The 25,879-nt window shown below is 40.4% G+C and overlaps 1 long non-coding RNA gene across 1 annotated transcript in view; it reads right to left on the bottom strand.

Annotated features, from left to right (window-relative positions):
• LOC311433799 overlaps positions 1-23,806 on the bottom strand; it is a 78,795-nt gene extending 54,989 nt beyond the window's left edge. The window contains exons 1-2 of the long non-coding RNA XR_014690963.1: positions 23,668-23,806; positions 23,279-23,331 (exon numbers count right to left, since the gene is read on the bottom strand). This is a non-coding gene — a long non-coding RNA (uncharacterized lncRNA). The remainder of the gene's footprint in view (positions 1-23,278; positions 23,332-23,667) is intronic.
• Between the last annotated feature and the right edge of the window lie 2,073 nt (positions 23,807-25,879).

The following is a 25,879-nucleotide window of genomic DNA, read 5'->3' as shown; positions in this document are numbered from 1 at the left end:
GAATAAAATGAACAAGTACTTTCACCACACTGACAGTCTAGACTATTAATATATTTGCAAGATGTTGAAAAGTACAGCAGCTGTCATGAGTAGGGGCTGTAACAAATGGCCCATTTCTACTGTCTGAGCTCAAAACTTCTTACATTTAAAATGAGGAACCTTATGATCTCCCCAAAATTTACTTGCTGTAGCACTGCAGAGCAGAACATTTGCTGATATGTTAGATACTGTCATGATGAAATTCAAACTATAAACTGCTAAAAACAAAGGTTGCCAGGTCAAGCTTCTGATAAGTACTGCTGATTTGCCTCAATACAGCAATGGAAAATATGCAAATTCAAAGGGTGACTAATTACCCCTTGGGAAAACTTAAGCAACTGGTCTGAACTGTCCTGTAATTAAAACCATCTAGATAATGTAAATAATTGTCTTACAATCATTTCGTATTGGAAAATTTCTGCAACTACTTATTCCATGGCCTGGCTTTGTATTTGCCAAACTCCTCAATACATTTTAAGCTCATTAAGGTTTAGCTCCTGCCAAGGACTTTCTGTCCCAAGTCACCCTACCCTCACAGGTGGCATTCCTGGCTGAAGGCTTGAACTATAACAGCACTAACTATTCATAGCTGGGGTGGCACGACATCACATGTCTGTGTTCCCCGGCATCAGCAAAACTGACAGAGAGAGCAAGGCAGTCTGAGTTTTCAGAAGCAACTGAAACTTCAAGTGAAAATACTGAGACATTGATATATAGTTATAGGGAGAAATAAATATGGGGAATGGTGGGGTCTTGGGATGCATAATTATGAAAAGCAAAGGTACTACATGTAAAGTCAGTTCCTTGTTATTTTGTCTTCTAAAAACTTATGCTTTCTTTTCTTGCCACATTTTAATCCAAAAATGTCCTTCAACATACTACTAGCTCCAGTTAGACTTCTCACCTAAAGAGTAACAAACTCTGAGTGAAGAAAGCACTGTAAATATGTACTTTCTTCACATAAAATGACTTTGGTAATTCTAATTCTTTTGCCAGTAGGCTCACTGATGCTGAGTAAATCACTTTTCCTAAAGATTTCCTAAGGAACATGCTTTGAATATGTCGCCTAGATATTTGTTACTGGGCACTGAAACATGAAAGTCCAAGTTGTTTCCCTCTGAATTACCTAGCTCTTATTCTTCTGCAATGAGAATAAGCTCACTAGTGCCTGTAGAGGCTCTCAGATCTCCTGGTGATGCGTTGCAGATAAAAGCTCACAAGTTAATAAATAATATTGCCCCCAGAAGAGGATATGGCATGTGCAGAACAAAAGCCACTAGATGGATTGAATGTAGTGTTCAGAAGCTGCCCATCAAATAAGCATCACATATTTCAGTCCCGAAGTGAGGCCAGGGCCAGTGTAATTTGTAGTTTTAATTAAAAGTCTTCACCATTAGGTTTACAGCTAGGAAAGCTGAAATAAGAAAAGACAGAAAACAACAATTCCAGAATTTCCTGTTGGTTTTTGGTTTTGAACACTTAAGTTCGCAGCCTTGAGGATGCTGTTAGCACATATGCACGCATGCATTTGTTTTGTACCACAAACTGATCATAAGACGGCGGTGAATCACAATTCACTTCAGACAGATCTATATCAAATAATTACATTGAATCTTTGTAACAGATGAACAGCTAGAGTGAATGTCGTGTGGTGCTCAGGATTTGCTTGTGAACACAAATGCATCTGAGTTATGGAGCTCCATTTTGCCTCACATATGGAGTAAATGCAATTTCAGGAAGTCATTGGTGGCTGCTTGAGAAGCTTAGTCCTTTATTTAATCACAGAAAAAGTACAGGAGAGGCCAGCATACAGATTTCCTATGCTGAGGTATCGCCTTCTCCAAAACTGCTAGGTAGTTTGGTTAGTTAGTTGGACATCTCCAAGGAAATAATAAATAAATAAAAAGAGAGTTGGGTAAGATCAGTCTGTGTGATCTGCTTTAGCTCCCAGCCTTCTTGAACAGTCTCAGCAGTTTTTTTTGCTTGTTTGTTTTATTTAAAGTTTGAAATGTTTTTGTCTGGGAGCTGTTCTTTTGCTGATGCTCAAAAGAAAAAATGCATTTCTACCTACCAGTATCCCCCATCAACAATATCCAAATTACTGAACTTACTGGAGTCTTTGTAACTTACTGCAGTACTTTCTGACTTTCCAGTCAGAACTGCAAAATGGAGCAGAGGGACTTTTTATTTATTTATTTATTTATTCATTCATTTATTTATTTATTTATTTATTTATTTATTTTCCTACTATAATAATTCATATTGATATTTCTTCCGTCTCAGTATGGGGAATAGTTTACAGTGTATAGTCACAGAAGATAATGTAGCATCTTACCACAACCCAAGATGCAAAAAAGACCCTCTTATCACAACCTAGCAGCGGATGAATCATAAAGTCACAAAAGTCACAAAATGGTTTGGGCTGAAAGGGACCTTAAAGACCATCTAATTCCAACCCATTCCAAGCCCCATCCAGCCTGGCCTTGAACACCTGCAGGGATGGGGCATCCACAGATTCTCTGGGCAACCTGTTCCAGGGCATCACCATTCTCAAAGAAGTTCTGCTTCTATAATATCTAAATATCTAAACTAAATCTACTTGCTTTTAGTTTAAAGCCATTACTCCCTGAAAAGAAGTCCCTCCCCAGCTTTCCAGTAGACCCCTGTTAGGCACAGGAAGGAAGCTGCTATAAGGTGTTCCTGGAGCCTTCTCTTCTGTAGGCTGAAACTACCCCAACTCCCTCAGCCTGTCTTCATAGGAGATGTTCTCTATCTTCATGGCCTTCCTCTGGACTCATTCTGGACTCATACATCCATGTCCTTCTTGTGCTGGGGACACCAGAGCTGAACACAACACTCCAGGCTATGTCTCATGCGAGTGAAAGAAAGGGGGAGATTCACTTCTCTTGGCCCACTGGCCACACTGCTTTGATGAAGCCCAGGATCCATCTGACTTTCTGGGCTGCCAGTGTACCTTGCTGGCACATGTTGAGTTTTTCATCAACCAACATCCCCAGGTCATTTTTCGCAGGCCCTATGATCCATTCTCTCCCCAGCCTGTATTTGTGCTTGGGATTGCCCCAGCCCAGATGCAGCAGGACCTTGCACTTGGCCTTGTTGAACTTCATGCAGTTTGCATGGTCCCACCTCTCAAGCCTGTCCAGGTCCTGGTCCCTCTGGATGACACCCCTTGCCTCCACCATGTCTCAGAAGTGGACATTAAAAGTCCAGCTCCATTTCTGTTGTAATCCATAGCCTTTTGTACATTAGATCTTAAACTTACTGTTTTGCGTCCCTCTCAGGAATTTTCATGTAGAGATATTTTACTGAACATAATCTCTACAGCAAGAGTTATTTTCTTTTCAAACTGATAAAAGCTAAGGACGTCTGTTTGCAGAATTTGTGAACCAGAGGTGGGCCTGTGACAAACCATGGAGAACAGCCACTAAGCACGTTACACTCTCAAAGGGTGCAGGAGCTTGTATGCCTCCAGCCCCTCCTAAAACAGGTGGGGGACACTGAAGTCCTTTCAGTTCCACCTCTATATCTGCATTTGGCTAAAAAAAGGAACAGTAGAAGTAAAACACAGGAAGCAGTTGCAGTTTGGGCTATCAGAGCTATGTATAAAGGACATTTGTTAGCGTTAGATACTTTTCCAGTCCAAAACACAGAGAAAAGATGTAAATATCTTAGAAGAAACTCACTTTCTATTCCTCTGTCTCTCCTGCTGGTCACCAAATGTTGTGGAAGTCTGCCTGAGGCTCTGTAACACTCACAGAACCATTATCTATCTAAATCTGGGACAGCTGATGTTGCATTCACATGTTCATCAGAGCTATTTTGGTAATAGAAAATGAAGATTCTGAGGTAAGATTACATCAAAGATGAGTCCCTTTTCATTCTCAGAGTGCTGCTAAGGTTATATCAACACCACGGGTTGCTTGTCCTCCTGTTAAATTAAACCAGGGAGAGCTGCATGCTATGACAATTAAATACCTCCCAGTATCCTACCTGTTTCACTTAAAACCATCTGCCTAATCTACTCTGCACTCTCTGCCTGTGGAAGTCCTTTAGCAGAAAAAGAGCAGACTGGCTGTGCTGCAGGAATTCTCCTGGATTGCTGGCTACCACCTAGAGCCTTTTAAAACTTATTTCATTTCCTTTTATTTTATTTTTTTTTTTCTTTTTCCCCTGCATAAATACTGCAGGAACAGCTAAATAACTGTTATGGTGCCTTTTTTTTTTTTTCCCTGAACCTCCTCAGTGTCAGCTATTAATTGTCAGAACAAAATAAAGGTGGGAGGGAGAATTGGCAAAAATCTATAATGAAACTGAAAATTGAGGCAAAAAATGGGTGGATATACTGGCTAAAGTACTGACTAGTATGTTGGGGACAATTGTCTCAGCACACCAACAGCTTAGCCATTGCCACTTTTATTAAAAAAACAAACAAACAGCAACAACAAAATAGGAATCTTAAGAACAATTCCTGTGATTGTTCATAGAGAGCATCCTTGTACTGACTACCTAAGGCAAAGGTTAACATGAAGAAGATAATAAAAGTTCTTGTTTCCAAGGAAAAGCAAATCAAAGAGGAAGGACCTGGGTAGGCGATGGGTGACAAGAATAACAAGGGAAGATAAGGAGTCACATAGGAGAGGGAGGGGGGGAAATTGGAAATTGGAGAGGGTAGAATATAAGGGGAGAAGCTGCTTATTACAGACTGGGGAGTGTGAGAGAAGAAACAAGAAGCAGAAAGACTGTCAGGTGAGTCCAGGTGTTTAGCATAGCCAGCAGCTGAAGGGTATCAGGACAAGTTCAAAGGTTTCATGGAGATCATGAAAGAAATGAAACTGACTCTCAAGAAACAAAGCAAGAGTGCAATAGACAAGATATGATGAAGGTATTAAGGGGTGAAGCATGGATGGCTGAGGAGAATGAAGGGCTGGTGATAAGGAGTAGAGAGGTCTGGCCATGAGAGAGCAGGCAGACAGGGGCATGGGATCTGCATTTGGCTTTAAGAGAGAGAAGGATATATTGCAATGGAAAGTGCAAAATAGAATTAGAGCCACAAAGATATGAACCCAAAGGTGAAAGAAGGAAGAGAAATTGGAGAAATGAGAATTGGAGAAGAAAGGAATGCTGACAACTGGTGCAAATGGCAGACAGGCAAGAACTCTTTCAGCAGATACATCTGAGAAAGTTGATAGAGGGTGTATTCTCTGACATCAGCAGTTTCTTGGGTTTTCTTCTTTCTAGCTACCTTATTTGAATGACCCATGTAAAACTGCAGTGTTCTCCATCACCAGTGTTCTCTGGTAAAATATTGGAATTTATTTCCTGTGTGCAAATAAGATGTAAGTGACTAAGAAAAAACAGTTCTAAGAAGGAAATGGCATTAATTGTATTCAGCCCATGCTATTTGTCTAGATATTTGGTATTTCAGAGGTTGGGTCTATTGGAAGAAATAGCCTTTTTTTGGTACAGGGATGTCATATTGAATGTTGCATGGAAAATATTTTCCCTCATGAACACAGTAGGAACTTGCACAATAACTCCTAAGGATTTCATATTTGCAAATGAATAAAACCACTGGCTTTTATTCACTACTATACTGCTTCAGCATTCCACCATATAGGACCTATTGGAACCAGCAGACTTATGCTATCATTACACTGGAGATTCCTGCCTTCTAATTGCATTTATGGGGCATTTGCTATTATATAAATTTGCGCCATTTGGAATTCTTTAAGGGGTATCTGGAAACAGTAAGTTTATATATGGCTTCTCCTTTTTAAAACAAACAAACACTTCAGAGGTTAGAAGAACCAAACTAGAGTGGAGAAAAACTGGAATGTGCACATTTAGATCCACGCTTTGCCAAAGGTTTTGGTTTTGGCTCATTATAGGCAAATGTGAAGCCACAAAACCTAAACGCAACTCAACACCATTAATAAGCAGAACCTAGAATCCTAATCCTTGGCCAAAAATGACATTGTGAAGAAGAAAAACAAAATTCTAGGAAGACATCTGAAGACACTGTACACTTTTTCTTTCAAAAAAATAATTTAGCCATCAAGAGCACTGTCAGTTCAAACACACTCAAAACTGATGTGCTACATGAATCCAGAAAAAGAGGTATGATAGCATGACAAGACCTCACTGCAGCTGTTAATCAGTATGTCACAAACTTCAGTAGAGTTCACTTTGTGCACTTTGAGGAGCAGTGGACAAATGAGTCTTTCACTACTGCTTTTTTAGCCTGGCATGTCATATCTAAGACTAAGAAGGGGAATGACAGTTTTTCTGAGATAAAACCTGCTCTCAGACCAGGCTCTCATTCATCTGCTTTAGGAAGCCATTAGTTACAAGCCTACCCTCTACATATATCATTGGGCTGACCTTTCACCATTTTGTTCCACTGCAAGATGTGATATATCATTATATAAGCTTCCTGTTAATAACACCTGTCTTTTAGGCGTGCTGGGATAGAACACCATCTTTAAGGAGAGGGGTTGCTATGTTGTGTTTGTAAATGCTGCTGTGGTGCTTTTGTGGCTTATTATTATATCTGAACACATGGTTAATGATGGGCAAAGAGGAACACAGAGCACACCAGTTCCAAAACAAGAACTGAAACCTCACCCACTGCACCCACCAAGTTACGTGATTTTAAATCACATGATTTTAAAAAATAGCCATGTTGAGGGGTTGTGGGTTTTGTTGTTGTTGTTTGCAAGTTTAAAAAGTAATAATAATAATAATTGAGGATTCACATATTTTGGACAGTGGTGTCTAAAACCTCCTGGCTTTCCCTTAAATGAAAGCTGAGATTTCTCAGTAATCATTAGACTTCTGAGGAAGCCTTTAAGAACAATATATTGTAAGGTTGACTCTAAAGCCAGAAGAAATAATTACAATACAACCATATCCTAAAGAGCTCCAGTCCAGTTTAGAGACAAGTTCTGCTCCAAGCCATGGTGGTGTAAGTGTGGAGTAGCAGGCATGTAGATTTAATCCACATAAACTGCAAGCATATATATACAGAGATGATAAGATCCAGATGTATTTGTATGTTTTTGACTGTGTTGCTAATTTTAAAAGCATATATAGACATTTTATAATAAATAATTCTGTTTTGTAAAAGAAAAAGAAGAAGAAAACACAATTATCCATTTAAAAATTGATTGAGATATTAACCAATGATCCTGTCTAGACAAATATCATAAGCTCAAATGTAGCCTTTAGACAGTACTTGTTGGTACATCAGTCTGCTCAAGGCTTGTTCAGTATACTGAAATTCAGTATACTGAACAGACCGAAGCCAGTAAATTCCACGTGTTATGCAGCCCAGTCTAACAGGATTCATTAGCTGTAGTATGCCATGTGCCAGCACTTGGCTGAAGCTTGTTTTCTACATAGTGAAAGACCTGGCACTTCTGGTTCTGGACCTGTTGCAAAGGGTATGAGCTTGGATGTGCCTGCATCTCCCATACTTTAAATGTCTGGCTCACATTTCATGCATCTAAGCCAAATTCAGCTAACAGTCTCTCCTTGCTGTCCTTCACTTCTGTTGGCTGGATCAGCAGGAGCTGCAGGCCATGGCTCCATACCCCTCTTTATCCTCTTAGGGAAAACCAAAGCTGGTGGGAGCCAACCTTTCCAATACTTATGAGTAGATGCCGTGTCTGGCTTCTTTGCCAAGGACTCAGTAAGCAAAGAAAAAATCTGGTACCTATTATTCTTAGTCACATAATGCTATCTATAAAGTTAACCCAAAATACATTCAATAGATAGGCTTACTTTTGATTCTATTGCTGTCAATGGAGTTATAATTGGACATATTTTTATAATGTGAGTTATATGTTCTCTCTTTCTACATGAAAATCATCACTTCCCACTATAACCTAATAATATAACTGAGTCACAGTAGACACACTGTTGTTTGTTAACCATGACTCCTCTCCAGAACAGCACAGATAGAATAGGGGAAAAATAAATAAATAAATAAATAAATAAAATAATAATAATAAAAAAAAAAAACACCTAAATGAGGTTGTGGTTGAGTAACAAAAGAAATGCCCAGGCATGGAAGATGAATGTTCATTAAAGAATAAGTGGAGCTATAAGTGATTATTTAGAAACCCCAAGGACTGCAGGCTGCCAGTTGTCAGTGCTGAAAACATGTATTGGACGGGACATGTGGAGTCAGCGAATACTGTGCCAGCACTCCACGAACAAGGAACTTGAGTGCTGGTAGGTATGTGGTTGGAGGACTGATGGAGTCCGTTTGCCTTCTACAGGCTGCCTCATAGCTTGCTGATAATTTTTTCCCTTATAGTTATCTCTTAATCTCTGTCTGCAGAGCTGCTTCCTTTGCACGTGACCCTGTATTTATATACCTCTGTAGCCAGGATGATTATAGCAATGGAAGTGGAATATCTGGCTTTTAGTCCCTCCCAACTGTGCTGCTGCTCTAGGGTGAGGGCAGGGCTGGGTACTCATCCCTTGCAGAGAGGTTGCTGGCTTCAGCCTCTTCCCAGGTCTTCTTCAAATGCATACTTCAAACAGTCTGCATAAACCAGACTGCCTCTGTGTTTACTGTTCAGCCTGGAGCTGAGCTTGTTTTTCCATTTTTATTTTCTGAAAGCTGCAATTGGACATACCAGCCAGCCAAAATGATAAAGTCTTTACATCATTCCTTTGGATATATTTTTTTTTAATTTTCTGAGGAATAGCAAGGCACTACCAGCTTTGTCAGGGGAGGTGAATTACAGAGGCAACTCATTTTCTCCCTTCCTTCCTCTCCCTTCCTCTCCTCAAAAATGAGAAATGAAATGATTCCTATTAAGGTAACAACAGATAAAACAGACCCAATTGCTTTATAGCACTGGCTCAAAGCACACTGCTCTGCACAGAAATTACCTGTCTTATAGTGGTTTGCCTCATATTCAGGGAGAGGAGAAAGATCTTTAGAATAAGGTCTTATAAAAACATGGACTTCTAAGGCAGAGCTGATCTGTAAGCTGCCTTCTAAAAGTCATATATAAGTGAGCCCCATGACAGTTCACATTACAGTTATAAATACAAAGGAGATAGAAGAGGCCTGACCTGGCACCATAGCTAGTCTTTGCCAGTGTTATTTTGCATTCCTGCAAGTCAAGTGAAAATCCTCAGACACTGGCTGGGGTCCAGTGATATTTCCCCATGCCCTGGCCCACGTCCTCATCCAGGTTTGAAGCATGACAGTGCTTGAGGATTGGTGGTTTTTCTGAGACCAGCAGGCTGGCCCATGTAGCCAGGGAGCACAGCCGGCGAGAGCACTGAGCCAGGGCCTTTCTGCAAGCCTCTTGGCAGCCCTGGAGAAACAGGCCTGCAGCACCTTGCTGTGCACCAAAGCCAGCCGGCACATGCCAGGCAAGCTGCATGTTGAGGAAATGGGAGGAAATGGTGTCGTGTGAGCAGGTGTCATCACACGTGAGCACCATGCAGGAATCAGGCGGGGGTGAGAGAGCATCTTGGCACTGATATGCCAAGGCAGCTTTGCCTGCTCTCGGAGAGGTTTGCTTCTTACTTCAATGTGACCTGCACCTGCTTCCGAGCTGTTTGCAGCACAGCATCGGGTGTTTCTGCATTAAAAAAAAAAAAAAAAAAAAAAAAAAAAAAACAGGTTTTAGGTATCATACAGAAAAATGAGTTAGGGCTACAGGAATGAGAGGATGAAATCATGTAATGGTAAAAACATATGGCAGGGAGTCCAGGAGGACATCTGCAGTGGCAGATACCTGATATTACTGACACCTCTGTGCCTCTCAGTTCCCTGTGAGGGTTTCCATAGACCTTGAGGGACATATTCATCTTGTGGCTTCTTTGGAAAACTCCTTAGGGAACCACAGAGCAAGGCTGTCTTTGACATATTCTGAGTACCATCTCAATGTGGAAACATTCAGAGCAGCACAGGCCAGCAGTAAGGTGTCTGCGTATGCCACTACTGCAACCCAGAGAACAAAATCAAGACACAGATGATTATCTGAAGCCCTTCTTCAACTCTCTCTCATCCTTCCCCTTACCACAGCTGTTGGTTTGCTTCACGTCCCTTTCACACAGACAAACATTGGAGCTTTCTATTAATTTCAAGATGTTGTGAGAATCCCAGGTACCAACAGTCTTATCACATTCTCCTGAGCCCCATGGACACACTTGGCAGTGTGGTATTTCCTCTAACTCTTGTCACACAGACTCAGTAAAGTGTTATCTCAAAGCAAGTTGGCTTTTTATAGTTTTATTTATGGACTGTAGGATCCCTACTCCACATCAGGCCCAGAAGATGAGAAATGCTGTGGGTGTGAGGTTGGAAAATGTTCTTCCCTTGAACATATTATGTGAAAAGAGAAAAAAGAAAAACCTCCTCAGTGACTCAATAACAGCTTCATTGAGAAGAAAGGGGAAGAGCACCCCTCTGTATGGGTGAGTGAGCATTGGCACAGGTTACCCAGAGAGGTTTTGGAACCTCCCTTCTTGGAGATCTCCAAAAGCCACCTGAACGTGGTCCTGGGCAACTGGCTCTTGATGTCCGTGCTTGAGCTGGGGGTTGGACCAGATGGCCTCCAGAGGTTCCTGCCAATGCAAACCAGTCTGTGGTTTTGTGTGTGATTCAGCATTGTCTGGGATTTCCTAGGAAACTTCTGTTACCACAACAGCCAGGACTTCTTGAGAAAGTTTTTCTGTGCCACAGGAAGAGTATAACAATTTGTAATTAAGGTCATGTTAAGCATCCAGGCCAAAAGTTATTGGTTTGTGACTAAGAAAACAAGGAGATATAAATGAGGAGAGGAGAGGAGAGGAGAGGAGAGGAGAGGAGAGGAGAGGAGAGGAGAGGAGAGGAGAGGAGAGGAGAGGAGAGGAGAGGAGAGGAGAGGAGAGGAGAGGAGAGGAGAGGAGAGGAGAGGAGAGGAGAGGAGAGGAGAGGAGAGGAGAGGAGAGGAGAGGAGAGGAGAGGAGAGGAGAGGAGAGGAGAGGAGAGGAGAGGAGAGGAGAGGAGAGGAGAGGAGAGGAGAGGAGAGGAGGCTTTTCTTCATGCTTTAGAGTCCCATTTCAGACAGGAGGCTCTGTGAGGCACAGTGTAATTGTAGCTTGTGAGTGACAGAATTAAGATGACTTGATTAAACCTGCACCACAGACACGAGCTGGATGGGAAGGAGAATGAATAGCATATTTTGATAGACATAGGGCATCTGTCCTGTGCTCCTACTCAGGAGCTATTTTAGTTTGCCTGTAGAGCAAACAACACAGTTTCTCTGAGCCAAAAAACATTTTCCTCTTCCTTCAAAATCAAAAGCTTGAAATGTTTCAGAAAATAGGGGAAAGCAACACTAGCATCTGCATAGGTGAGCCACTCTTTTTTCGATAGAAAATATTAAACAAGAAGTGTTGGTTTTACGATTAAGGAGTCAAAGTGCATGTGAGCTGGAATACAGACCATTTCTGGGAATACCTGTGCTGGAAGGAAGTCTTTGCTCACATCTGTGAGCTTTCACAGGAGTGCAGAGAGCACCCAGCTCCCTGGAGGCTGCCCCCAGCATGGTGTAGCACTGCACAGTCCGCAGCAGCACAGCAGCACCCCGGAGGCTGGCTAATGGGGCTGTCATCGCCTGCCACCCTCGCACCCACAGGGGCACCTGCGACACTCCAGTGGGGTCTGCTGGCTGCTGGCAGCATAAGCAACAGTTCAGCTGGGGCTGACGCTGCTGCAAGCTGTACTTGTTGCTTCCCGGCTGCCTGTTTCCTACGATTCTTGTCTAAAAGGGCCCTGCGTCAGCAGGGACACCGTGGGTTCTCTGTGGCTGCAAAGTGCATCCAACCTCTGTCCCCCAGCTGCATGGGTGCTCAGCCAGTGGTAAGCCCAGGTCAGCACTTCTGGAGTCTCATGTGGCTCTGGGGACAGGAGCAAACTTTGTCACCTCACCTGCTGACTCAGGATACTTCAACATGTCGGTCTCATGTCGCTTTTCTCTGATCCTCTCTCCCCCCTTTTCAGGAAGCAGCTGTTTACTTCTTCTTGTCAGCTGGTTAGCTGGCCGTATTGCTGATTTCAAAAAGAAAGGCGTCACTGGTTGTGCTCTACCACAGATGCACTCACTGACCTTCCAACACTTTCTCAGCATAAGGGCCACTCCTGATTACAATCAAGAGAGACAGTCCAGAATGGCACTCCTGTTCCATGAGAAAACTCACTGATCTGACATTTGCTTTCATTCTGAACTGGGATGAAACCCCACCACGCTGAAACTTTCCATGTCATTGAAATTCTTAGCATTTCATTGAGGAGAAACTGTTTTTGTTGTTGTTGTTGTTGTTTTCTGAAATGCTAATGTGTTTGCCAAGGTAACAATAATTTCTGTCAGTAATGCTGGAAGGTTGCTGTACAGTGTCAGATAAAGTTTATGAAATATTAACATGTTAAATTTAGTGATTCATTCAGATATATTAACTTCATAATGGAACATAAAAAAATACTCAGATAAGGTATTCAAAATATTGTGAGCACATCAAATATAATTGTGAAAATAAAGACAGCCTATTTTAACCTGATTTTTGAAATGTAGTTGAATTATTTTTTTTTTCCAGTTGTACCTTTCTGACAAAAGACGTTTTTCTGTCTTCTGTTCCCAGACTGTGGCTGCTTCCAATAATCATATGATGGCCTGATTCAGCTAAATTGAGTATGCAACACAACTCTTCAGTGAAACAGCTTTAGCTTCCCTTCAGCTACTTGTTCTTGTGCCCATGGCTTTCCAGGACTGCATCTGAATGAGGGACACTGTTCACTAGTCTTCTGCAAGACCCCTAGACCTTTGCAGCTCCCTACTGCAACGCGCTGTCATATCCATTAAGGAAGGGCTCCCAAATGGCCTGTTGTGTCAGCTATTTCACAGGGATGTACAAGCACTGCTCCACAGCTGAGCAACTCATATTGCTCCCCTGGGCTCGCCTAGGAGCAGTTTTGCTGCTTTTCATTTTCCTGCTGTTGGTGATGTTGGTATTTTAAGGAAACCTTTGGGAGCTCCTGTGGCAAGATACATGTTGAGACCATTCAGGCACTCTAATTAGTGCAGAATATGTCTGATTTCAGACCCTTGGTTCGGGATAAGAGAATATTAGGCCAGCATTCAGCACTAACCTGCACTGATTTCTAATTAGTTTCTGTTCTGGGCTTAAAATGCTATCTTCTAACACTACAGCATTGAATACTGTGGGCCCAGAGACTGTTTTGCTTTCCTTGAGACAATGCAGTTAGCTACAGAGAAATGGCTCAGGCAAGCTTTTTATGGGTAAAAGGAAGCTGTGTCTTAGTGGCAAGAAAAGAAAATTCAAATGTCATATGAGTCACTTTCTGATGGTACCTAGACTGGCTGTCTTTCTGGAAATCCTGCAAGGTTCATCCATCCTCTTGAACTTTGGGGAAGGAATATCTGAGACATGGATAAAAAGGTGATTTTTCAAAGTGATTGTAGGGCATTAGCATTGCTGTGTGAATGCTAAACCTTGTGAAAGCACCCAGTGGGGTTCCAGATTTATGAAAGGTTTCATGTATGGTCTCTCATGATGGGTCTCTTACTGTTTGTGGCTTCTTGCTTGCCAAATTGTTTAAAAGACAGAACTAAGATGCTTGCTTGTTTGTTTGTTTGTTTGTTTTTCCCATGGACATAATACTTCTTTATGGTGTTCACAAGTAGGATACTATTGGAAGAATATGAGATCACCACATTGATGTCAACAGTCAACAATATGCAAAAGAAGGAAAAGCTAAGACTAGTTTAAGCTCAGAGAGAAACTTATCCAAGTATGAAAGGGAGAATCCCAAGTTTTGCATTAATGATAGGATATGAATAAATACAGGCTAAATCCAACTCCAAGAAGATATTGAGGCCTTGTGAATAAAATGAGCATCTTTGCATCTGCCTCATTGGTGAGGTAGTTAGGCTCCTTCAGATTTCTCTCTCCTTGTGAGCTTGCTCTTTTTTAGTGCCTAGTCTTGAATAAGAAACCCTTCACCTTACCACTTTTCTTGCCATAGACCATCCTCTGAGGATGTTCTCACATCAGGGGATGTTCTCACAGAGGGGACCCTGCTCCCCTCTTCCTCAAGAAGGGACTTGACTCTGTCTCCTGGGTGACTGCTTTAACTGTTAGTATTTTGCTGAAGTAGGAGTAATGACATCTCTTCATCCAGGCTATGGTGTTGCGTGTCCAGTCTTTCCATCTCTAAACTCCCTGTTTGCTGCACTGGGAATATATGTCTCAGGAAAGGCTAGGAATTCTGCTCCCATAGCCAGGACCTACAAAATTAGAAGGTAACAGTGCTTGGTATCATTATGGCCATGTCCTTGTAGTTCTAACTTAGAAGTGGAAAAATAGCTTCCAGATACAAATGTTATCATAAAACAGGTGTGGGAGAGGTAACTTATTTTTTTGCTGCTGACCAGTATATCTCTAGCTGTCAATTCAATTAAGTCAAAAATACCACAAATATTTGGGCACAGTGATAATGGGAAGATGCTTTAAACATACCAAAACCCAAGAAACAGTCATGAGCCTCTGTCTCCAGACTAGCTACTCCTGTGCAGTGGTTTCTCTCCCAGAATTAAAAAAGATAAATTCAAAGGAATGAACCCACCCTTTGTCTCTTTACATCTTTCAGATGTTAAGCTTTTTATGACATGGACTATCTCTTTGATACTTTAGTACAAAGTGAACAGAGTTGAATCCCTAGAGCAGAACTTTAAAAGGTACAGCTTTAACTTTCGTATAAATGTTTACTAATTCTCAAGATAAATTCTATGTGGGAGTGGCCATTTACTGGACACTAAATGCCTTATCAACTGGCATCAATTGACAAATTGAAGTCTTTTCCTGCAGGGCTTTATTTTTCCCCTCTTCTCTATTTCCCTCCTCCTTTGAAATGCTTCATTTTGCACGTTTCTCTTTGCTAGGCATTTTTAAAGTGCTTCTGGCAGAAACATTTTACAAGAGAGGAGGATGCCCTGGGCTTCTTCCTGGAAGCTAGGAGACTCTGTGTGTGGGGAGGCTGACGCCAGCCATGCAAAGCGGGTAGGTCTGCAAAGTCTTTTTTACTTTGAATAAACAATTGAAATCCATTATTTACCACATGTATTGTAAACATCGGTTGCAGAGAAGTCTTCTTATTGTATGCCTGTAGTGAGTAGGGCAAGCTCAGCACAGGAAGAAGGAAGGACCAACCCGCTTAGCAGAATGAATTACTCAAATTCATTTTAAAGCCACCAACAAACAACTGGTGGATTATCTTATGCAGGACATAAATAAGAAATATTCAGGACACCTATATGACACTCTGACTCCAACAATATGAGTGGGAGATATGACACTAGCATTATAGAGTCCAAGCAGAGTTGTAATCTTTCTTTTTTTGTTTTCCTTAAAAAAAAAATCAAAAAGACCTGCTCCATTTGATTGCAAAGCAAGTGGTAAAGCTGCTATTGATTGAGGTACTAGACACACATTTCTTAGGAACATCCAGAATAGATAGCTATGGAAAAAGTGAAAATACTGTGTTAACTCTAAAAAAGGAAATCCTGTGATAACATTAAGGACCTTGTCAAAGGACATCTCCACAGTGCTACTGGCTGACTGAATTCAGTTCTTTCAACTAGTCATTAGTGCTTTTCAGTTCAGTTGTTGTCATGGCCTTACACCTACAATTTGTTAAAAAATAGATAGGTGAGAATTTCTATTCTCTGCCACACTGCACTGAAGAGTCTTCATGAGGAAAAAAAAAAAAAAAGGCATTTTTTTTTGAAAATATCTGATTTCTACAATAAAAGATTAAATAATTAAATAATAATAATAATAATAAAACCTACCTCAGCTGTTTAAAGTAGTCAGAATTAGAGCTGAAGTTTGGTTCTCTCATTAAAAATTCTGTTTTCTCACAGCTGATCGGATACAAAAACTGCTTTACACTCTTGTATCATCAAACCTTTTCCCTATTTTATATTACCTGCTATAGCAAATCTCTTTTCAGACTAAGTAATAGTGTACATTTCTGTCCTTCTCTTTTCTGACCATATTGATGGTCCCACTCACTTAAGGCTGCCCTTGAACACAAGACACTTTTCAAGTTCCCAGCAGAAGATGAAAAAATCTGAATATGGCCCTGTAGAATTCAATCCCACCTAATGTTTTTTGGTGATATCATAGTATTATAGTTGAAACTACCAAAGACAAGCTTATCTTTCTCAATGCTAAAGAGAAACAATTCACAGAATATAGAGTAAATGATATTTCTTATATACTAATACCCCACATGTCAATAGAAAGGTTGTAGAAGGCAGTGGGAGGCTAGCCTCCAAGAATAGTATGCTGCAAACTACTCAATTTTGCCTCAGCCAGAAAAAAAAAAAAAAAAAAAAAAAAAGTTAGTGATACCTTCTATATCAGATGGAAGATATATGACGGTGTATGATAATTAGATAAAATTATTGTTTTAAACAATTTTATACTTTAAAAAATGAAAAAATAAAACTGACTGGACACAGTTTTTCATTCAAATGAGACAAATTTTGTTCAATTTGAACATTTTTATTGGGTCAGGGAGGGAATTTTTGGTGTTCCTTGTATCATTTTCCTGCTTTGCTCTCTTGCTTTTTCATGAAAATGCAGGGGGGTAAAATACATAGTAAAGAGCTGGAAAACCTCTGTGTTACTTTCATTTTGATTAGCACATAATAAAATTGAAATGAAATTCTTCGTTTAAAGCTCAAAAATTAGAAACTTGTAAACATCAGTGAATACCTTTGAATAAGCTAGGAATCAGTTTCACATACTTTTTTTTTTCCCTAAATTGCCCTCTTTCATTCAGACAGGAGTAGATCACTGTGATATCAACCAGGATGTCACAAAAAGCCTTAACTACAGCAGCAAAAGTGATGTATATAGAGTTAAAAATTATGGATTTTACTATGCATAAGAAGCTGTACATTGTATTATGCTGTACAACTATCTAAATGTAAGAATAACATGAGAACCTGTGATATTTATTTGTTCAGCTTCTATTTTTGTTTTCCTTTCTTGCTGATTTTTTAAAGCAAAGATCTTCTATCATATTGAGCAGGGTAGCTTGATTTACTAAGCACAGGTTATTATTACACAGATATATTGCACAAGTGAACACACTCACACCATTAATCTCTGGAGTACTTCTGTCACTCCAGCTATGGATCTTGCCAGGAACTGTTAGCCAAGAAAAATCTCTCCAGCAAAAGGGAGTTTCTAGTGACTTTCATAATGGACGAATCATTCTAATTGTACAAGCTAAAAACTGGTCAAGACATGGACTCTGATGCTGGAGATTGTTTGGTCGTTTAGTCCTTTCCTCTATCAGTGCAAGAATGTGCTCTACACAGTGTTTTGTGCAATGTGTTGTCCAGTCTGACTATAAACAACCTAACTTTATGGCCCATTTTGTTGTGGGCTTCTACTTACAGTTTAACAGGCTACAGCAATGTATTGTTGTTATCCAACCTACAGTTCACTTTTCAAGTGTAAATCATGATTCTCAAGGCACCCCAGCAACTCTGTCTCCTCTCAATTGATATAGATCATGGACCTTCTGAGACACCATTTAAACCTTCAGCATTGCTGCTAGCCAGGCTATGTGCATTTAGTGCTTCCCAGCAGACCAAAGGTCAGTGTCACCAAATATGAATGAAAAGAAGAGAAAAATGTATAGTTAAAGAATCTTAGCCTGTATCCATATTCTTAAAGGCATTAAAATATTACCTCTGTGTCCCACAGTAACATTTATATGTCTGTTAGCTCAGCTCTGGTTACAGTCAGACAGACATTGGCTGACTGAAAACTGTCCAAGTATCAGCAGAAAAGGCCAACAGGTAGCCATGGCAATGTCAGCTCCTGCTTTCACTTGCAGAGTTCACAGCAAGTGACCTTTGCTCTGTGCCTAATCCCAAAGGTCCAATTTCCCTAAGCATTTATTTTTAAAATATTGACTTAAAGGGAAGGGACAAAAAAAAATGTGGAATGTGTCCTGAACACCCATAGGAAAGGAAATGGTTTAGAGACTGATACTGTTGCCAGCAGATCTGAAGCACTGGATTTGAAAGGCTCATTAATATAAAGACCAGTCCAGGTCTCTGACTGCAAGTGAAAAGATAACATGCTTTGGCATAGACAGTGACAATGCTGTCCAAAACAGTTGGAGTTTAGTGGTGGCAGAGTATGAAGCAACGTGCGATGAAAGACTCACTTTCCCAGCACCAAAGGATAGGACTCCACCTTTGAAGGTGAAGCCACCCCAAAATGGGACCCTTAGGTAACAGGTTAGAAGCTGAGGTGGAAGGCTACACATCAAAGAGCAACCTTGTGCCCTTCACTGTTCAGGAACCTCCTTGAAGAGCCCTCAGAAGAAACAATTGTTTCTTGTCAGCTTTCCAGCAGAGTAAATGTGAAACACAAAAAGTTCAGTCGGTGAAATGTTTTTTTCTCATTTCTTTCCTCAGAGTAGTTCCTAAAAGTACAGAAAATAGCCAAATAGTGTTCATGTTAATGATGGAGCGCTTTAGGTTCCTGTGGCAACTCATATTTAATTGTCTTAATGGAAAGAGAACAAGAAAAGTTTTAACTTTTTACAAAAATACAGTCAATTTTTCATCATTATAGCAGGAATCACTTATAGGCTAATTGCCCATAAATTATGCATACCTCCTTCAAATATTAATATTAGCATATAATATAATGAACTTTATGTGAAAACTGAGGAAGGTGATGTGGCATTCTACAAATGTGAATTTCTCACCTTAGAATTAAAAAACACTAATGATGATAATTTTAGCATAGTTTAGTCCCCTGGGTAAACAAGTGACCAGGGCTTTGAAGAAAACCTAGAGCACTTGGCTGGGTCTAGCCTAGCAGTCCTGGAAAGGCAATGTACATGTGAAGTCAACTGTCAGGAAACACCTGTTTAATGCCAGGCTTGTTAGAAAATATAAGGATGAGAGATGACCTCAGGTCTGCAGTGAAGAAGGGAATGGTGGGCTTAGCTGAGTGTGTTGATATAGATCCCTCAGAAAAAGCAGAAAGCATCACCTCAAGTATGAAGATTCTGTGGGTGGAGAAGAAATGAGTTTGTCTGGGTTCAGATAAAACTGATTGGTGGCATGGGCTCCTACGGCAGCCATAAATCTAAGATTTAGTCTGTCTTAGAAACACTAGTGATTAACAGAGGGGAAACTGAGTTAGGGGGAAAAAGAGCAGACTGCTGAAGTCAGTGCTGTAACATGTTTTGGTTAGGTTTGTGAAAAGCTTGATTGTACTGTCATTGAGTTTGAGGAAACTTTGACACAGACTTTCTCTGGCAGATGCACTTTAGTTTTAAACAAGACAAAGCCATGTTCACTTGAAATTGAAAACCTGGATGACAGGTTCATATTTACTATTGAAAAGCAGTTTAACCAAAACAAAAATCAGTCCGAGTGTGAGGTCCAATGAGGAAGATATAAGAAGTCCATATCCTGAAAAAGACAGAGAGCAATGGAATTGGTGTCCTGCCTGATTTTGCACAAAGCTTTCAGCTCAGAGCTTATGGAAAATGTCATTCTTCTGTTTTTTGTTATTGCCTAAGTAGAGACATTTTTCACAACCCTTTCCTGCAGATGATTCACATCCTAGCTGCTTAGTTTTCATCCTTAATGTCAGATTCATAATAACATTATTAATAACATTAATTGATTGTTCTACAGAAGTAAATTTTAATCCAGTACAAGTAACCCGGGGAGGCATATGGCAAGTAGCCTGCAGCAAACTAATCTACCACTGACACAACCCCTTCCACCCTCTAAATGCTTTAACTTTGCCAATGCTTTTGTTTTTTTTTTTATCCAGTACTTGCGCACATCATTTGCATTGCATGTATTTAGGGCAGGATTAGCTTCTGTTGGAATATTTTCTCTGAAATTAAATCCCACTGCTTTCATTCTGCAACTGAAAATCCCTTCCAGAAATTCTTTCCAGCCTCTCAGTGCTCTTTATAGGTACCCTGTGGCTGCTACCCCTTCATAACAGAAACCTCATGCATTTGCACTCAGCTGTCCAAACACGTGGATGACCTGGACAGTTACAATCAATCATTCAGTGCTTGTGTCTGTCCTGCTTTAGCTTTTTGGAAACAACTCTTCATTTTCTCCATGTTTGTATCAGCGTAACCTCAAATCAGCAGCTCTTCATCACAGTATAGTACCTTTAGGAAACACACTAACAATTGTTAAAATTAAGGGAATGAAGAAAGTGAGCAAGCATATGTTGACAGGTGCACATAAGCCAACAGTTTAATGTAACCGTGCTAGAACATAACTTCCTGAATAAGGGAGGAAAGAGCAGATATTTTTTCTTCAAGTTGTTTCAGTCCTAGAATTTCCCAAGGGACAAATTTGCTTTAGAGCAGATGTATTTTCTTCAGATTTTGAGCGCACCTGCACATGATTTGGAATGTGTTTCAAAATTTGAAATCTATAAAGATTTCTTCATCCTTTGACTGCAACATATAAAGAATGTTTCAAATACAGCCTATTGAAAAATGTGTCACTGTGCAGTAGACTTGCACACAGACTGATCATTCATTTCACTTAATATTCCGTTACAAAGGCAGACAGGGGTGAAATGAGAAATACCATAGCAAGATTAACAGGACAGTTGAAACTGAACTTGCTCAGAAATTAAATTTTATACTGGAGACACAAGAAAGAAAGAAAAAAAAATACTTAATGACCTTTTCTAGACAAAATGCCAACATAGGCAACTAATTCGGATTTCAAAAATAATAGAGGTCATGCTTTTCACCTTGCTTTGCAGCACGTCTTTGCTGTCATCTACTGCCTGGAGCTTCATGAACTGGAAGGACATGCTATCATAATATAATTTTGCTTTGTACTGCTTAATTGCAGTCACATTTCTCCCCACATGTGGTTGCTTTTCAGTGGTTGGTAAAAGCAATTCCTGCACACAGAGGTTAAAACTACACAATGTTTTCTGCCAAAAAGCACCACTTAAAGCCAAGCTATTCATAATATCTGTGTTATTAGAAATGTAAGGTCACTTTTTCCAGTCAGATGGTGCCTGATCTAATGTCCATGCAAGCTGATGGAAAGGTTCCCAATTATTTAGTGAATACTGGATTAGCTCAAAATTCACAACAAAAGGAAGCAAAGAAAGGAGACTGCAGGCCAGATCTTTAGTGAGTGGAGTTTGCTCTCATAGCTTTATAGAGTTATCATGGGTTTTCTGGTGTTGGTGTTTTTTTTCTTAGCTATCAAAGATCCAACATATGATGAATTGAGGGAGCTGGGTCTGTAATCCAGTGGTGCCCTGCCTGCCAGGTGGATATAACCACTGGGTGGGGACACAGGTTCTCCATGAAGCCCTGAGGTACTGCAGTGATGCCTTTGCCATGGCCTAGTTACAAGAGGAAGGTGGGAAGATATAATCTTCTGAGCTACATGAAATCTTGTGACTAGGGCACATCCTTGGGTTGTAGGAGAGGAAGTTTCAACCAGAGCCCAAAGCTTTGCATTTCCTTGGCAAGAAAATGTGGACAAAGCACATACCATGGCTAATTTGTAAGGCAGGGAGAGAGCTTGGACACTGTTTACAAGCTGTGTCCCAGATAAAGGCTCAAAGCGTGTGTAAGAGCCTGAAGTCCCCTTCCCCCCACCGCACCCCCCCTCCCATTCCAAGGGATATATCAGGCTAGGGAGGATACTAATGAAAACAGGCACCTGCACAATACAGGAAACTGCCTAATGCCTAGCTACATGCTAGGTTTGTAAGCCTGGGGTTTGGTAAAAATGCTCTCATCCTAGATTTGACCTTCTTCTAAACCCAAAGTTCTCATAAGAGTTGGCCAAACTAAATAGACTGCCCTGGTGTTTTGTGTTCCTGGTCAAACCTTTGACTGATTCTTAAAAGGCAGACTATAGACAGGTCTTATACAATGTTGATTTAGTGTGCTCAAGCACATCTCCAGACCCCTCCACAAGCAGCAAGTTTAGATCCACCAGACTGTTCATTAGACAGTTTCCCTCTTAAGAGCTCACAGGTGCATTTACATGGATATCTTATGCTAGCAGGAGGTGATATTTAATGATAGAAGTGGTCTCAGCCAAGCCTTGTATTAATCGTTTATACAGATTCTCCATTCATAAATGTTATTTCCATCTGCCTAAGGAAATTCTCTGTGCCTATTTCCAAAGGCTGTGATTTCACCATCACTCAGTCATTCTCAACATCTATATTTTGTGCATACATTGCTCAGAGGTTGCTGCAGCCAGGAAAATGACTGGATAAAAAAAGCACTTTTTTTTCCTTCTTCTTATCAAAATAGCCCAAATGGTATTTAGTGTTGATTGTGATGCTACTAAAGGGAATAATGAAAAATATGCAAAAGGACTATAATACTATAGCCGAATAGCTAGAGACATAGATGTCCCTCACTTCATCCAATGCAAAACTTTCAGAAAGTACTCCTAATTAGATTTTATCTTGTGCAAACTGTTGTGAAGATTGCCTAAGTTGTGCTTGAAGATACAATCTGAGAACAGCGATGCCGCATTCCAAGGAACAGTGACAACGTTTTAAAATGACAAATTTGCATACTAGTATCTGAAGGCAGAATCTGGCTTACACTATCTTGATCACAGGTGACAAAGCATCATTATAGCCTCAGTTGCCCATTGTAAATGTATATGCCTGTTAAGAAGGAGCCTCATCCTTTCATCTGTCACCAAAAGTGATTTGATATGGAACTAATGTTGGAATTCCATAGTGCCATAGTCACAGTTATTCACATGGACTTGAATGTCTATTATCATAGTAAGCATCACCTAAACACCAAGTGTCCAGTCTTAATGGATTGATTTATTAACCTGTATCTGCCTGCTACTACTGGCTTAGCCCTGTGGAGTGTGTGTTCTGTACCACTGAAAGTGAATTTGAAGTAATTACCAGGTATCTGTAACAACTATTTTAAAAACTCTCCTCAAAAGTTCAGAACATTTCTTGCAGCGTACATTTTTTATTTGGTTAAGAAAAAATCCTTCCATTTTAAAAGTAAGTGTTTAGAGTCAGATCCTCCATTACTGTGATCTCCTCTCAAACATTTGAGATGACAAATTTGTAATGTATAACTTACTTTAGAATCATGTGAAGAGCCTTTTACACCAGTGGACCAACACAAAGTTGATTCTGTGGAAATGAAAACCATACTTTAAGCATTTGAAAAAAAAAAAAAAAAAAAAAAAAAAAAAAAAAAAGCATTCCTTTAAAAATACCAATGAACATTTAACACAATGAGAATTACTCTTCTAATTGAAATGGGGCTTTAGTCCCACTACACCTAAAGTCCCCCCATGACTTCAACGACAGTAACAGGTTCTGCAATTCTTGTAGAGCTGGATGTCTTGAAACCAGCACATATAAAAAAGCAAATCAATCCATAGGTGCTGCCCAGATATTCCAAACTCTTCTGGCTGACATACGTGCAGTTCCTGTCCAAGTTTCAGAGAATAAATCAGCACTTACTGCCCCAAAGCCAAATCAGGACACAACGCAGGACACGTTCTTCTTTTGAGTTTCCTCAGTTCCCTGTACAGTCCCAGTCTGTCTGTCTCGGCTCTTCCTCTTCCTGATTCACACAGCTCTTCTGAGTCCCAAACAAAGGATGCTCAATGCAAATAAAAAGATAGGGTATTCTAAATATTTGGTATGGGTGGGATTTTCCCCACTTGCTGACGTAGGAAAAAAAAAAAAAACAGATAAGGCACGTTGCCTAAACTAAATGTCCCTAGTAGCCAGCTTGGAAATGCATGCCAGCCAGCAGAAATACGTTGATTAAAGCATCAAAAGACAATAAAAGTAGTCAAAGTGGGGATGAGTGAAAAGCAGCCCCTGCCAATAACCACTGGTTTTGACCTTGGATCATGTATCCTGGACCTACTTTCCCTGTTGTAACAGCTCCAAGAAATGACTTTCAGTGCTTTAAGGATCGTCCAAGTGGCATGTAATTGCTAAGACACGGGAGGGAGGGAACTGGAGGATGGGGAGAGGAACAGAAAGAAATGTGTGGAAAGCCCAAATACTTATCTCACAGTATAAACATAGATAGCACGAATCCCTGGACCTTTTGAATCACCCACAATTGCTAGATATTAAATGCCTCTGGAAGTCCTGAAGTACAGTGTTGTTTTTGTTTTGCCTAATTAAAGGAAGTTTGCATTCTAACACCTTCATCTGTGTTGGTGTCACAAACCACTGAAACTCTAGGAGCAAATTATGCAAAATGAAGGCATGACACAGCTTCCTGATTGGGTCATTTTGTGCTTATAACCTCTAGCAAGTCTTTTGACATTACACATTCATTCATATATGAGGAACCACCTCAGGCTGGAATGTCATCCTCAATGATAACTTGCTTAATCAGCCAATTGAAGTCATCCCATGTGTTTGACCCCAAACTTCCTCAAGCATTCCCACCATCGATCAGAAGGAAGTAGTCAAAGATACAGGAAATGATGATACTACCAACACAAAATCACCTTACAATTTGACAGTCCCAGAGGTTATTTATGCCACACAACACTGAGAAATAATAGTAAAGGTGCATTGATGGAAGAGATTCAGACCATTAAGTATTTTTGACTTTCTGTTTAAAATAGACCCACTGTGTCTTCATGTTACTGTCTGTTTTCATCCAAATAGCTAGCTTCCTGAAGTTCGTTATGAAGCCACTTTTTCTCCCTGGGGCTGAGTTAGAACACATTGAAGCAGCTAGTGAAGTCATCACAGTGTACAGCCCACTGAGTGGTTAACAACTGAAGAGCCTCTATTTGTCTGGGTCCTAACGCACTCTAGGAACTGCATTGAAAACATGTTCTTAACAAGATGATGCTGAATTTGACAACTGGATTGCCTAATTTGTCTGGGTTAGAACTGCACAATCCAATACTATGGAAGCTGATACATACAGTCTCATTTCCTGCCCCCTGCTTTCTCCCTTTGTAGTCTGCATGTAATACAATTTAATGGTCAAGCTAGATAGCCTTGTGGATCTTGCTGTACTCACAGTAATTGTATTAGAGCCTTACTGTAGTTTTTTTTTTTTTCAGATTTCCATGGTGGGAAGCTGAGGATATCCAGCTGGAGAAACTCAGCTTCAAGTCAGACAGGTCAGGAATAAAAAATATCTAAAAATACAATGTCTAAATTCATATTCAAATTGAGAAATTAGGAGTGTTTGTCATATATTCTCTCTAGTTAGTCCTGTTCCCTCTTAGAAGAGGTTTTTCTATTTAGCATTAAGGTTTCCAATGGACACTGCAAAATTCATATCAGAGCCAGCAGGAAATCTGAGGTTGGGTTTGATGAGATCACAGCCATAAAAACACACCAATTTACATACACAATTAAAAGATGAAGAATAAACTGTGAGTTAAAAGAGCTGCTGCTTGCTTGGCTTTGTCCTAATTACTTCTCTGGCAACAGTCAGTCACAATCTCCACCTGTACTCCTGTGCCTCTCCAGCCCATTGTGACCCAAAAGCTGCTTTTCTTTAGGACTGGGTTATTCCACAGAAAACCAGCCTGTGGTTTCACCGTCCTGTGCTGCTGCCAAGGGCTGAGCAGTCAAGGGAGCAGTCAGAAGGCAGGAAGTGGGGAAGCCAAAATGCCCCAGGAGCAGTTCAACTGCCTCTTCACAGGCATCTGAAGTGACTTTTGGTCATGTCATTTGACCTCCT

Source organism: Aythya ferina (assembly GCF_964211825.1).
Source record: "Aythya ferina genome assembly, chromosome: 3".
Taxonomy (NCBI): Eukaryota; Metazoa; Chordata; class Aves; order Anseriformes; family Anatidae; genus Aythya; species Aythya ferina.
The sequence above is the reverse complement of the archived record's forward strand: the minus strand, read 5'-3'. Positions and strand labels throughout refer to the sequence as shown.